The 15,608-nt window shown below is 40.1% G+C and overlaps 1 long non-coding RNA gene across 1 annotated transcript; it reads right to left on the bottom strand.

Moving 5' to 3' along the window:
* Positions 1-203: 203 nt before the first annotated feature.
* On the bottom strand, positions 204-15,358 carry LOC310659789. Its single transcript, XR_014503008.1, has 3 exons — positions 15,288-15,358; positions 14,973-15,041; positions 204-242 (listed from the first exon to the last, which is right to left on the bottom strand). It is a non-coding gene; the product is annotated as an uncharacterized lncRNA (long non-coding RNA).
* Between the last annotated feature and the right edge of the window lie 250 nt (positions 15,359-15,608).

Genomic DNA, 15,608 nt, shown 5'->3' with positions numbered 1-15,608 from the left:
GATATTGCATCCGTTGCCAACAGGTCTCAACAGAAGTAAATTGCAGTTGTTATTTTGATGGAGGTCCTCTGGCAGATGCGCCAAAGTCTATATTGTGAAGTTCCATTACGCCATTGAGTGGCAGGACTTGGTTATTTGTACTGATGTTCATACGGGGAAAATTTTCCTGGAGAAAACGATGGGGTGGGTGGATGTGGCTTGGCCATAGCCCCTGGGGATAACTGGAGGGGGGCAGCGGTCATCTGAAAGAGAAGCCAAAAGAACTGAAATGAAGCAAGACCGTTTGAAGAATTTAGTCTTTGCTGCTTCCTATGTGAAATCAAATAATCTGATCTTCATCCCTCTGACTAATATGCAGAGCATATCTGACCATTTTGGTTTCTCTCAGTTTCTAATTTTCCCAATCTTAAGTTCTCCACATTTGTAAATTGTTGGGTTTTTTTAGGTCCTCATGATAATTCATAAGGATTTTGGTGTGCATGAACTTAACTAAATATATGCATGTGTCTGTGCAACTTTGATAATATTCACATTTTTGTAAAGCATTTTTTATTTCCATTTTTACTAATATATGCCTTTGACAGGGAGGCTGGGCTCTATATTGGTAGAGCCTAGCTGACACTCCTGCTGGCGTGTTTGCATCATGCTGGCCTCCTCTCCCTCTCTCCTCCCAGTAAGCAGTGGCAACTGAGCTGTCAGGAGGTCAGGTGAGCGCTGCCACCCCACCATTCCATCTGCCGCAATTGTATGGACAAACCTCAGTTTGAGTTGGACTACTACAATTGTGTGCAGCCAGGGTGGTGTAGTGGTTACAATGTTAGACTAAGAACTGGTGAACCAGGGCATCAATCTCCACAGCTGTGAAATTCATTGGGTAACCTTGAGCTAGTCACCATTTCTCAGCCATTTTTATTCCAGAGATTTGCTGCGAAGATAAAGTGGGAAAGAGGAGAACCACATAATCCACTTTGGAGCAGCACTTTTTTTAAACCATCTCAGAAATGGCTATGATTCTTGCAGATATTTCTCCATGCAATCCTACATACAAAAGTCATTGTGTGGAGAAAATAAATATCCAGTTACCATGTGTGAATTGATGCTTTTCCTAGCAGAAGTTAAAAGCAGATAATTGAAGGAGTTTGACTTTATTGTCCACTGCTGTCCTATACTCCTCCTGAAGCATATAAACTGAGTCTACTTTTGGGTACAGGGTGGCAGAAAAATGCGGGGCTGCTGCTCTGAGCCAGTGAGCCTTTCCTTATGTCATGTGTCCTCATTCTTCCACAGTACATGTTTCAAGGTGGCAAACAGTCTCATTCTAATATTAGAAAAATAAAATTGCATTAACTTTGGGCAATCATAAATCTTGAGCTGAACAACTGGATAGAACACTACTAGTTTTCCATAGGTCATTTTTTAACAGAAAAGCAGCGCAGAGGGGAGGAGACAACTGTGGATCTAGTCCCATTACATCCTTCTGGTATGATGTATTCAACCCCTGTGGGTAGAATTAGCAATTTTCAGCCCAGCAGCTCTGCCATTGTGTATACAGAAAATGTGAATGTTCTTCTTCACAGGGCTGTAAACTCCAGCCCCCATGGCAGAAATCTTCCCCTACTTGCTTTTTTTTTTAATGGATATTCTCGTGTTGTATGTGCTGACATCCTGAAGAGTATAATCCATTTCTTAAGGTGCTGATCTGCATGCTTCCAAATTGAATGTGCTTCCTTTTAACTTATGGCAAAGTGCAATTACAGTTTAAAGGGAATATTTATGTACATTAGTTAACATCATTGCAACTTAGTACTCACACATCAACACTTAATTAGTATAAGGATAAGTGACATAATTGCTACAAGGCATGTATTCCCTATAATGTGAGGCAATTTCATGCACTATGCACATTTTAAATACTTCCTCTGGATTCCCCCCACCAAACCTGCATTTTCTTAACTCAATAGGCAAGGTTTATATGCAAAGACACCTTCTCCTATTTTCCATTTCAATTGAATGCAGCGCCATATACTGCGCTGGTGTCGCGGTCACTTCCTCAGGGAGCATTTGATACTGCTTCACTACACCTTTACACTGACTGGGGAGGTGAGAAAGGTGGTTTGTAGCCTGAAACGAGAGTATGGTATTTACATTGCAACCTTCACAAGTTGCAATATAACAAACCATTCTTGGAAACTTGCAACAGAACTCTCCATAGCATTTCTAACTCTTTTTAAATGGTATTTCCTATTTTACGTAATGCATCCCTTTTGTGTATTTGCAGGCTTTAATCCAGTTTTTCTTAATCCCTGTCCCTTGTATCATTGATTGTGTTTTGAGGGCACTAGATCAAAATCTTCCATGGATGGTAGAACTTACTCCATTTGTAGAAGAGCACAATTTGAAACAATTCATTGTTTATTATAAATCACATTTGTTTCTTCTGCCCTGCCGTGCTCAGTGTTCAAAATGAAGTATTTTTAAAGATTATGGTCCTGTGGAGAGCTAATAGAACAGAAATAAATTGATTTAAGTTTAGTTTATACTAAGTTGGATGGTGCCATTTAGGGTTGCCATATGTCCTCTTTTTCCAAGACACATACTCTTCTTTGTGGGTAAAATAGTCATAGTGAACCATAGTTAAAAGTAAGAAAGGTACCCCTGACCGTTAGGTCCAGTCGCTGATGACTCTGGGATTGCGTGCTCATCTAGCTCTATAGGCCAAGGGAGATGACATTTGTTCACAGACGGCTTCCAGAGCAGCACACAGAAACGCTATTTACCTTCCCGCAGGAGCAGTACCTATTTATCTACTTGCACTTGCTGTGCTTTTAAACTGCTAGGTGGGCAGGAGCTGGGACCGAGCAATGGGAGCTCACCCCGTCGCAGGGATTCGAACCACCGACCTTCTTATCGGCATGCCCAAGAGGCTCAGTGGTTTAGACCACAGCGCCATTAGTTAAAAGTAGAAGTCGGCAAATGTGTCCTCTATTTTGCTCTTCAAAATATGGCAACCCCAGCATGGTCTTCACATAGCCATGAATTTGAATGTGGGAAACCCTGGTTGAAAATCTTACTTAATAATGAAGTTCCCTCTGGGTGTTTTGGCCTAGCGTACCTTACAAGTTTTTTGTGAATATAAAAACACCACTCAAAGCTGCTTGGACAAATGTAAGAATAAAAACAGAATACAAAAATAATTCTGTGAATCAGAGTGTTACTTTTGAGAAACCCATGCTAGCTCTTAGTAATCACAGCATCCTTTTCTAAATGTTCGCAGACTGACTGTTGAATTATCTGTTCTAGAACTTTTCGTGGTATCGATGTCAAGCTCACGGTTCGGTAGTTACCTGGGTCTTCTTTTTTCACCTTTTTGAATATGGGGAGAACATTTGCCTGCCTCCAGTCTGCATGGACCTCCCCTGTTCTCCAAGAATTCTCAAAGATCATTCTCCAAGAATTCTCAAAGATCATTCTCCAAGAATTCTCAAAGATCATTCTCCAAGAATTCCCAAAGATCATTCTCCAAGAATTCTCAAAGATCTTTCTCCAAGAATTCTCAAAGATCTTTCTCCAAGAATTCTCAAAGAGCTTTCTCCAAGAATTCTCAAAGATCATTCTCCAAGAATTGTCAAAGCTTGCAGATGTAATCCCAGATCAAAGGCTCTGGGATTACATCTGCAAGCTCATTTAGTACCCTTGGATGCAGCTCACCAGGCCCTGAATATTTGACTTCATTCAAAGTAGCTAGATGTTCCCTTACTACCTCTTTCCACATCTTGGGCTGCAGCTCCCCATCATTTATTCTGTTATCACCAGGTTGGGCATCGCTTTTCTTTTGGGAGAAGACTGAGGCAAAGTAGGTGTTGAGTAGTTCCGCCTTCTCTTTGTCAGCCAATAGCATTTCTCCATCTTCTCCACGTAGAGGACCTACCACTTGCTTGTTCTTCCCTTTACGTTGGACATAGTTGAAGAAAGCTTTTTAAATTTATTTTTAACCTCTTTACAAGCCTGAACTCATTCTGAGCTTTAGCCAGCCTGACCTTTACCCTGCAACTGTTGACTACTTGTGTATCCTCCTCCTTTTTTATTTCCCCTTTCTTCCATTTCTTATACATGGCCTTCTTAACTCTCAGCTCATCTGTAAACTCCTTATGCTGCCACACCGGTTTCCTTAGATGCCTTCCACTATTCCTTCTTGTTGGAATTGTCTGCATTTGGGCTTCAATATTTCTCCTTTTAGAATCTGCCAGGTATTTGGAGTTGAATTGCCATCTTAGTCTAGAAGCAATGCTATATCTTTCTACAATGCGCAATCACATACACTTTACTCTGATCAAAATGAATGAGATTTAAGCATAGATTACTTGTGGCCCATGAACACTTGTGTTCTGCATGCTTGTTTTCACATATTGGCATGTATATTCTGATGCAGTGGTACCTCGGGTTACATAAGCTTCAGGTTACATTCGCTTCAGGTTACAGACTCTGCTAACCCAGAAATAGTACCTCGGGTTAAGAACTTTGCTTCAGGATGAGAACACAATTCGTCCTCCGGCAGCGCAGCGGCAGCAGGAGGCCCCATTAGCTAAAGTGGTGCTTCAGGTTAAGAACAGTTTCAGGTTAAGAATGGACCTCCGGAATGAATTAAGTACTTAACCCGAGGTACCACTGTATTGCAAAACTAGCACAAGGGAAAGCCCTCCCACCACCACCTCATGTTAATGGGTGGAAGTGTTAAGATGAGCCACAAGTTTCTCTCTGCTAGCCTCCGCTGGTGAAAAGGAGCGCTATCAATGGAGGGCGCCAAGAGTAGGGCTTTGTATATTTCAAATACAGTTAAAATACACTTGTTTATCATGGAGCTTTAGAAGGGATTGTCTATCTCTGGCTAGCAGAGTTTTGGAGATACATTAAGAGTGAGCTATAGTTTATTTGCTGTTCCTCTATGTGGCAGCTAAAGGATCCAAGTATTGTTCAATGTTACAAACAGAGCACTGGGTACATCTAGTTGGTGGCAGGAGAAACAAATATTCATTGTAATAGATATATAGATCACCAACAGTAGAGTTAATTTAAAAGATCCATTCTGTTGCATTGCGATGAACCTGTGATGGTGGACACATAGCATATGTTATCATTCTGTGAGAACCTGAAGTTTTCTGCAGTTTTGGAAGATTTTTGTTTTCAATTACAGTGTGCCCCAGGTCTGTTTTAGATATGAATCACAACCCTTAAAGCCTGCATTCTTTACACGCAACCATCAGTGATTTAGACTGACTGCACACTTCACAGCTTGTTTCAGATCTTTTTCCAGATTATTTTAAATAAAACAACAAAATTTCAAAGACATCTTTGTCACACATTTCCCTGTATTTTGGAATGGCATCTTCAGCAACTTAAATGCAATGTTTTGTCTTATTTCAGATTTACCGAAAGCTGTAAGAACAAAGAAGTTCCCCCTGTGTGGATACTTCCCATTATCAGTTACTAAACGAGACATTTCCCTTCTTTGATCATCCAGCCTTCATTAATGTCAATGAGTTGTCACTTTTCTTTCCCCCCCCCCCACCCTTTTATCATTTATTGCATTTAATTATGGGCTTCTACTTCTAAATATGTCTACATGAATGTTTATGTAGCTTGTCCCTATCATGCTAATTTAAAGACTATATTAGAAAATGAAACATTGCGCTGGTAAAAACAAGGCTGTTCATTTCTTTGACAAGATAAAAAAATTACTTTGACCTCTGAATACTTTTATGGCAGTCCAGTAAGACATTTTTTAATGGTTTATTAAACTTCCTGCTGTAGAGCTCTTGAAAGCCATGAAATAGGGGCTTCTATTAATCACTGTGTTGACAATGAAAAAATGATTTAGGCACAAAGATTTGCATTGAAATGAATGGGAAACTGTAAAAACACTCCCATTCATTCCAATGGGGAAGGTACAAAGCACATTACCACTGGATTGTGCCTTTGGGATACAGCCAAACAGTATCCACAGATGCAATTCAACTAATCAGAGCGGTGTTGAGAATTCTGCTGGTTCTGGGGGACTTCAACTTCATTGTCTAGGAGACTGGCTCTAATACGGCTCAAGACTTCACGGCTACCATGACAACCATGGGGCTGTCCCAACATGTCACCCGCCCAACATATGTGGCAGACCACACTCTGGACCTTGTTTTCACTGGGCGGGTGATTTAAAAGTGGGTACAGTGACATCAGTCCCATGTTGTGTTCAAATCGCTTCCAGTTGAGATTTAGGCTTTCAACACCACATCCCCTCTGCATAGGTAGGGGACCTATTGGTATGGTCCACTCTTGGAGGCTGAAGGATGCAATGGGCTTCCAGACAGCACTGGGGGATTTTCTGGTTGTGCCATAGCACAATCATCCCAAGCACCCTCTCCTGCTTCGCTCCCTGATATACTCCGGAGCTTAGAATGAAGAAACAAACTGGGAGGCAGCTCAAACATGATTGGAGGAAAACTCCGGTCGAATGCAATGAAACACTGGTGAGAACTTACTTTGCTTTCAACATGTATAAGATGTATGGACACTGAGGGAGGGTCACAGCTGTGGGAATGGCTAACCTGTACAGTCCCACAAATGCCCCCACTCATTCTTTCAACACATGGAGGGATTTGTGTGAAATCCCCTTTATGAGTCATCCTTACACGGTTAGGTATGGGAACCTCTTTCATTGCCATATTCTGCGTAAAATGCCCATTGAGCACAGAAGGTTTCTTTTTATATAAAAAGGTAAGGGTAATTTCTGTTGTTGAGTTCATTTTCTTAAAAAACAAAACAAAAACCATTTTCCATTTATTTTGGTTATTCTACAAAGTGTGCCTACCTGTAACAAAAACGGAGAAACAGCAACAACAGGGAATCGTTTTAGTAAATGGAGTTCACTAAAGTAAAAAAAAAAATTCCTCATTTTCAACTGCTGCCATGCTATGGTATGCTTCCAGTCTGTAATTTTTGTCACAAGGCTCCACATAAATCATTAGAAACAATGTCTCACTTGTCAAGCTGTTTCTTAAGAAATTAGGCAAGACCATTCACTGCTTGTTATTAGACTATTACACACACAACACACCCCACTACACGGGCGCACAGTAGATTCCTGCTTACTGGATAGAGATATCGCTTTTGCCAGCCTCATCTTCAGACACTAAGCCAAACTCATTCTCTTTTTCTTTGCTTCTTCCACCCCCAGCCTTCCACCCCCTTTATTCAGAGAGACCACAGGTGAAGCAAAAGGAAATTATTACAGCATGATGACTGCTGAAATGATAGAAGGTAAAGAAGATGGATTATCATGCTGCCGACATGATTTGTATGGATTTCCAAAATTTAGCTGTTCATTTAAGGTGACCGCCATCTTAGGACCCACGATATTGCGGCTGCCCTCGTAATAACCTTCATCTACACTCGTGAGCCAAGTGAGCAGAGCACATTTCCTATTACCTGTCAAGCGAGTATGTAGAGTTCTTCTGGCCCTGCAGTAATAGCAGGGCTGCTGGTGAACAGAGTAATAAACACCTACTGAGAGGGATGTAGCGTGAAAAGATCTCATCACCTGCCATTAGCACGCTGATGAATAATGTAGGATTCTGGGTGGCAGATGTCAGGGGTGGGAGGAAGAATCACTTCTGTAAATGCTCTGGTGAACACTTCAGCACAAAGTGAGAGGTGATAGCAACAGATGCATGTGACAAAAATTACACTTGCTACTGATTTTCTTTTTTTAAAAAATGGAACATTTTCTTCACAAATAGCTAGCAGCTCCTTATGCATTTTTTCCCCTTTCTTTCAGAACCAAGGGGTGCTGTAAAAGCAAGAAAATAACCCAACTACTGGCTGTGGCTTCTGAGTCTTGCCCGTGAAAGCTTATTCCATGATAAATATGTTAGTCTTATGGCATCTTGAAGACTAACTTCTGCTGCAAACTACAAACGTAGTTATCCCTCAGCTTGTCAAGAAAGAGGAAGTGTGTGTGTGTGATGTCATCAAGCAAGATGGCTGCCTAATTCTTTTACTCTAACAACCCGTGCACTATCAAACCTCCAATTTAAGTTGAAAACCTTAAAAAATTGACTCTGTGAAACAAGATCTCCATAGTTTATGCTCCAGGGACCCCAATTAACAGCAGAATGGACACAAAAAACATCAGGTGTATCAGGAAATGAACTGCAAACTTCTGAGCAGCAGGAAGAACTAGGACCAAGCGTGGCAGCTAAGATAGCAAAGCTCTCTAAGAAAGACAAAGCAATTGCCAGTTACCTTCTCACTTAGCTCACTACCCACCTGGAAAAGCTGAGACAGGATCTCAGGGAAGATTTGGCATTAGAATTAAAAGCAGCTTTGACTCTGATTGAGAAAAGCCTCAACATAACAGAAGCCCATATATCTGAGGCCTCAAAGACTGCAAATGGAGCTCTAAAGTTAGGAATCAGAGAGGAGGCGAAAATCAAGAAACTGGCGACCATAACTAGCTTCATATGGAGGAAGCAGGCAATCATTTTTGCCACTTCCATCTGTAGGTGAGAGGCCTACCAGAATTTATGGAAGGCCAAGATTTACTCTCTTTTATGATCTCCTGGTTTAATCAAGTATTCCCTAATCTTAAACATCTTTTTTTCTGCAGCTAAGAGTTGTTATGGTTTGCACATCATAAGATTTATATCAGACCTGCAGTAGTTTTTAAGTTTCTATAGTTTCCTTCAATATATACCATAAATTTATTCTAATCGCTAATAAACTTTGTATTTTTTTGGTTTCTAATTTTTTGCGTCATTCTTGCTAGTTCAACATATTCAAATAATTTTGTTTGCCAATTTCTGACCGTTGGGGTATTTGGACTTTTCCAATTTTGTGCAATTAATATTCTGGCCGCTACTGTCGAATATTGGAATAGTTTTATCCTCTTTTTTTATTTCATTCCCGATTATTCCTAATAGAAAGGCCTCTGGTCTTTTAGGGAAAGTGTATTTAAATATTTTTTTTAACTCATTATAAATCAGATCCCAAAATTTCTTCGTTTCCTCACAAGTCCACCACATATGGTAGAAATTGCCCTCTTTAATTTTGCACTTCCAGCAGGCCTTATTTCCTGTTTTGTACATTTTTCCTAATTTTGCTGGTGTGATGTACCACCTATACATCATCTTTTCTAAATTTACTCTAAGTGTGACGCATGCCGTGAATTTCATTCCACAACTCGACCACTTTTCATATTCTATATTATATCCCAGATCCATTTTGTCATAACCTCCTTTATTTCTTCATCTTTAGTGTCCCATTCTAATAATATATACATTTTGGATAATGACTTGGTTTTGCCTTCAATTATTTCAATCTGAAATTTAGATTTTTTCTCACTTATCCCAACTTTTTTGTCTTCCATCCATATTGCGTTTAACAGAATACCTAGTCTCTTAAATAACAACAGGGAAATAGTGCGTGCACACGTACACACACACACACACACACACACACACAATTGTGCATTGTTAGCTGCAAGCGTAACAAGGAAGCATCAAGGCACATGGACTCAAAGTGAATGAAGCAACCAAGCGCTGGGAAATTTAAAGAATTGTTAAATTGACTAAGTTTTTTACTTCAACGTCCACTTCTATTTACTCTCAAAAAATGAATGGTGATAAACATTGAGAGGAGAGACCACCTCTTCTCAAGACCTTTCTCGCAGAACTTTGTAAGTTGTTTGTTTGTGTTTTATTGTTGGATTACATCTTTGAATTTCATCCCATTCATGCTATTGCTCTGACCTACCTCATGCCACCTATCAAAACAATAACTAAGTTAAAGAGTTTTGTATAATTTCCTAGCCAATTTACACTAAGCTAGCCCAATGGTTGATATGAAAACTATAGAAATACTCATCATAAATGCCAATGGCCTCAACTCACCGGTGAAACACCAACTAGTCGAGCTAATGCTCAAGCGGGAAAAACCTAAAATAATATGCCTACAGGAAACGCAGTCGAAGAAGCAAATGGATAGAATTATTCGTCCCAAAGGCTTTGATGTCCAGATCTAATCTCCTGGCTCATCAAAAGGAAGAGGGGTAGTAGTGCTAATTCCCAACAGTCATAATTTTTCCCTCAAGGGAACTTTGACAGACAAGAGAAAGACCACTATGTATTTGTCAAAGGCCAAAGTAACAGCATCAACTAACTATAGTTTCACTTTACTCTCCGAACAAAGGACAGTTCAATTTCTCCAACTCTCTATGCAAGAACTATCTGGATTCCAGGAAGGCATGGTGCTATTAGGAGGGTATTTAAATCATGTACAAGACCCCCAACTGGACAGAACAGGTCCCACTGTAACCAACTCACATAAAATGCCCTCAGCACTGGAATCCATACTTCGCGAACACAGCCTAACAGACATGCAGAGAGAGCTCCACCCAAATACAAAGGACTCCCCCTCAAGTCGCTACTCATCATACTTGTGTCTCAATTTTGTCATGACTTTCAAAGAATTGTTGGGTCAGAGATTGGCTGTCTCACTGTTTCCAACCATGCTCTAGTGTGGGCCACCTTACGTCTCCAAGAAAAACCCAAGTCATCGCCTGGCTGGATATTTCCTGCAATTCTCCTACAGAACAAGCTGGCAACAGACCACCTCTATTCAGTATTAAATAACTACTGTACTTTGATATTAAAACCACAGAAAGAATGCTTCTTACAACAGTCTGGGAAGCTATGAAGGCGGTCATCAGGGGAACCTGCATTAGCAAAGTGACAGCAATCAAAAGAAAGACCGCCAAAGAATCAGATCATCTACTACTGGAGATAAGGCAGCTTGAACTAAAGCACAAAAGAGATGGAGGGAAGAAGACTTTAAGGTCCTTGAATGCTAAGAGAGCAGAACTTGAAGCCTTGGAAACATCAAAAATCTCTACAAATTTGCTTTTCCTCAACCAAAAATATTATGAACATTGTGATAAGAACTCTAAGATGCTTGCTAACCGTATCCGGAAAAGAATTAACAATAAGAGAGTAAACCAGCTAAGGTATAAGACAGGTATCCTTAAATATGATGATAATGATAAGTGTAGTATGTTTAGAGATTTCAATGCCTCTTTATATGCTGATACTATCACCTCCCTCCCAACAATTACAGAATACTTGGAAAGAATTCCATTACCTAAACTAAATTACACCCGCAGGGACTACTTATACCAACCTATAGAACCTGATGAGGTAGCAGCAGTAATCAAAAAATTGAAGGGCTATAAAGCCCAGGGCTCAGATGGTTACACTGCAAACTTCTATAAGCAATTCAGTGAGATTTTGATCCCAAGATTAACCTCCCTATTTAATGACAATCTTTCAGGTGGTCAAGTACCAACCTCCTGGCAACACTCTAAAATAATAGTTATACCTAAGCCAGGGAAAAATCCCGAGTCAGTAGAATCATCTAGACCAATAATTCTTTTAAATCAAGATGCTAAAATCTTTACAGCAATCTTTACTGCAACGCTCAACACGTCTATTTCTTCCTACATTACCACGGATCAAGTTGGGTTCATACCCCAAGGACAGATCTGTGATCCAATTCGCTGGCTACTAAATGCCATTCATCAAGCAAAAGCAAAGGTTTACCACTAGCAGTCATATCACTAGATGTGTGTAACAGTTATCAAAAATGAACATGGAACAATATTTTATGAATTCTATCATGAGACTATATAAGAACTCATATGCTCAGGTTAGGGTGAATGGTATAGACTCCATTGCAAGAGGCACACCCTCTGTCACCCCTCTTGTTTCCCTTATCAATTGAACCACCGTCTCCCTTAGAAATGCATAAAATAAGCCTTTTTGCAGATGATATAGCAATATTGCTTTCTAACCCAAAAGCTGCAACACCTGTATTAATGAAAGAACCAGATAATTATGGTAAAGTGGCTAGATTCAAAATCAACAAATCCAAATAAAAAATAATGTATATAGGCATTCCTTGACCTGACCAATTAATCATTCAAAGACAGGTTTTAAAACCTGCCACAAGGTAATAAAATATTTGGGAGTGCAGATAACTAAAAATCTATTGGCTCTAAAGAAAGCAAACTTCACACCAGTATTCTGACAGGTACAACAGTGTCTTGAATTTTGGAAAGACCTGCGTTCATCATTGTCAGGACACATAGCTGCGGTAAAGATTGCTTTCCTGAAATTTTTGTTTCTCTTTCAAGTGCTGTCAATTATGATTGTACCCAAAGAATTGAAAATTTGGCAGTGCTCAATAAACAAGTTTATTCATGAAGGGGGGGGGGAGCACAACTAGGCTCCAGAATTATATATGGAAGTGTCAAAAATGGCAGGTTTGGAATCCCACATCTCCAAACTTATTACAATGCCTTCCAGCTAAAGCATTTGATGCCACTAATCAGGCAAAAAGGTAAACTATGAGTAGATAAATTTCAGATCCAGTATATAGAGCATATCCCTTTCTACCCTCCTCACTCACTAAAACCCATACCATTGTGAACCCTTTCCTCCACACCACACTAAATGTATGGAAAACAAAGTTTAAAAAACCTGGCTCCCCTAATTTCTCCCCTTATCCCTCTTCACTTTCACCCATCTTTTAAAGAAACGGGGGAATACTTAGATTGGAATGGTTGGGAACAGGTGGGCCTTTATAGACTAAACGATTTTTATGCAAACAGTATCCCCTTACAAAAAGAATTCATTGCAGCCATAAAGGTAAAGGGACCCCTGACAGTTAAGTCCAGCCGCGAACGACTCTGGGGTTGCTGCACTCATCTCACTTTATTGGCCGAGGGAGCCGGCGTACAGCTTCCGGGTCATGTGGCCAGCATGACTAAGCCCCTTCCGGCGAACCAGAGCAGCGCATGGAAATGACGTTTACCTTCCCACTGGAGCGGTACCTATTTATCTACTTGCACTTTCATGTGCTTTCAAACTGCTAGGTTGGCAGGAGCAGGGACCAAGCAACGGGAGCTTACCCTGTCACGGGGTTATGAACCGTCAACCTTCTGATCGGCAAGCCCTAGGCTCTGTGGTTTAGACCACAGTGCCACCCGCATGGCACCACTTCAACCAGCTGTTAGGTTTCCTGTTAAACCCAGACATTTCCACTCAAGCAAACAGGAAACTAGCAGCAATAGAGCACATCTTTGTTAACTTCTCTCCACTCTCTCAGGCCATAGCTTCCTCAATTTTCAAAGGTCATAATAACACTAGAATATGGCAATCTATTGTACACAAAAATGCCATGGGAATGGACCTAGTTGTGCAAATACCAAATGAAAAATGGATGGCTTTTTCTATTGCTGGCATGTAGTGGATCTGTGATTTCTTTTTACTGTGCACTCGCTTGCTTTGATTTAAGAAGAGTTTGGATTTGATATCCCGCCTTTCACTCCCCTTCAGGAGTCTCAAAGCGGCTAACATTCTCCTTTCCCTTCCTCCCCCACAACAAACACTCTGTGAGGTGAGTGAGGCTGAGAGACTTCAGAGAAGTGTGACTGGCCCAAGGTCACCCAGCAGCTGCATGTGGAGGAGCGGAGACGCGAACCCGGTTCCCCAGATTACGAGACTACCGCTCTTAACCACTACACCACACTGGCTCTCCAGCATAAAAGCTTTGATTTTATGGCTTGATGGATGAATAGTGTGTAAAATCGTGCAATTTCAAGAGGCTCTATTTTAATTCTACTGAATCTGACTTTGCTAGGACCCCAGGGGAAGTGAAGTGTGTGTGTGCGCACACACTTTCTTGGAGGTGTGACCTTAAGAAGAGAAGCAGCCAATGAGAGTGGTACCCAGGGCACTCTCTCAAAATTCCAAATGTACCCACAGACTGAAAAAGTTTGATGACTACAGCAATGGAGGAAGGATGTGTGGATGTTTGATGTCAAATAAATTATGCTAGATGCTAGGCACTTCCTACAGGAAGCTTTTGATGTTAAGATAAGTCAATTTGATTTAATGTTTGAGAAAAATGCAGAAATACCAACTGAATGAACTTAACTACAAGAACAAGACATTTATTTAGTATCAGTGGTTGTTTTTGCTAGGCATTCTGCAGAACACACAAGCAGTGCAGCTCCTGTAATCTGCATTATCTACCGCAACAATGTGATGGAAGGAAGAGGTTGAGGACTGACAATGAAGTACAAAATGGCAATGAAGTAGTAGATATGATTAGGCTTAAGTAGAGACAGAGTAGACCAAAGAAAAGCTTGAACCAGGGGAGAGAAGGCAGCCTGGTGAATAGAGAACAGGTGGGAGCAGCTTGACATAAACAGAAATGGTTGAAAGACATGTAGGAATGCAAAGGATCAGAAAGTGAGATAGACAGTACAGGGAGATAATGAAGAATTTATAGTGTGGGATCCAAAAAGTGAAGAGCGCTAAGAAGGAGGACTAGAACCCTGATAACTGATAGGCAGAGTAGCAATGTGATGAAATGGGTAATATAATCTAGATTTAAGATGAGAATTCCTGAAAATATTGAAATGTTCCTTATCATAAAAAAGTAGCGTCACAGCTTATTATAAGAATCACATACAAATTGAACAAAGTGGTTCAGGTTGCAGAAGGGAACCATTGTTAGGCTTTAGCATTTTATTTTCAATATAATAATTAGCACCAATTTCTCTCCTTTCCCTCCCTCTAACATGAATGATAAATATATCTGTTGAATAAATATAATTTACCTGCAGAAACCAGTACTGTGAGTGCATTCAATGTGAAGAAAGTTTGGGTAAGAAGGAGCATTTGCCATGTATTTTTGTGCCCTGGTATTATTTCTACCAGCGTCTAAGGCTAAAAAGGGCCACCTATTTCTGTGGAGATGTATCTAAAAAAATCTCTCAAGCTGCCTATAATAATCTCCATTATGTATAATGACCATTTTGATAATAGTCTTTAGAAGAGGTAATGGCCCTGCTGAATGGTTATTACCTGTCTGTTCATGCTGGAAGCAAGATACCAAAGCCAGAGGGGACAGTCAAATGGTCCTTGTGGTGTAGTCTGAAGGAATAAGAAATATTTAACAGAATGTAAGAAACAGACAAGAAAGCGCCTTTTGCTATAAAAAGGGAAAAACCTGCTTATACTAGGACACAGTGAGACAGCCTGAATTAAATAAAACACTAAAGATAGAAAATAATTAAGGCAAAGCAAATGGTTCTGTGCAAACAATGTCTATGTCTAAGTCACAAAAGAGTCACATGAAAAAAGTTGGAATATATTTTGGTATTATTAACAGTTACATACCTTGTTATATGTTCAGAATTAGTGCTTTGCCAAAAGCTGTCTTCCAATTTCACGTGTGATTACAATTCGATATGTATGTAATAAATATGTACAAAAAATTAGATAAAATACAATATGTTACACTACAACAAATATAGTACAATGTGAGAAATAAAGTAAAACTATGAAACCCATTAAAATGTTTCAAAATCACGCATACCTTACGCAACAAGTTTTTCCTTTGCTATCCACATTATCCTCTTCAGCAGTTTTTCTTCCTCATACTTCCTATTTGCATTTAAATCAATAAATGTATGTTCCGCTGTATTTAAGGGATTAGCC

The sequence above is a fragment of the Podarcis tiliguerta genome, assembly GCF_965153285.1.
Source record: "Podarcis tiliguerta genome assembly, chromosome: 11".
In the NCBI taxonomy this organism is placed as follows: domain Eukaryota; kingdom Metazoa; phylum Chordata; class Lepidosauria; order Squamata; family Lacertidae; genus Podarcis; species Podarcis tiliguerta.
This window is presented reverse-complemented; position numbering and strand designations above follow the sequence as displayed.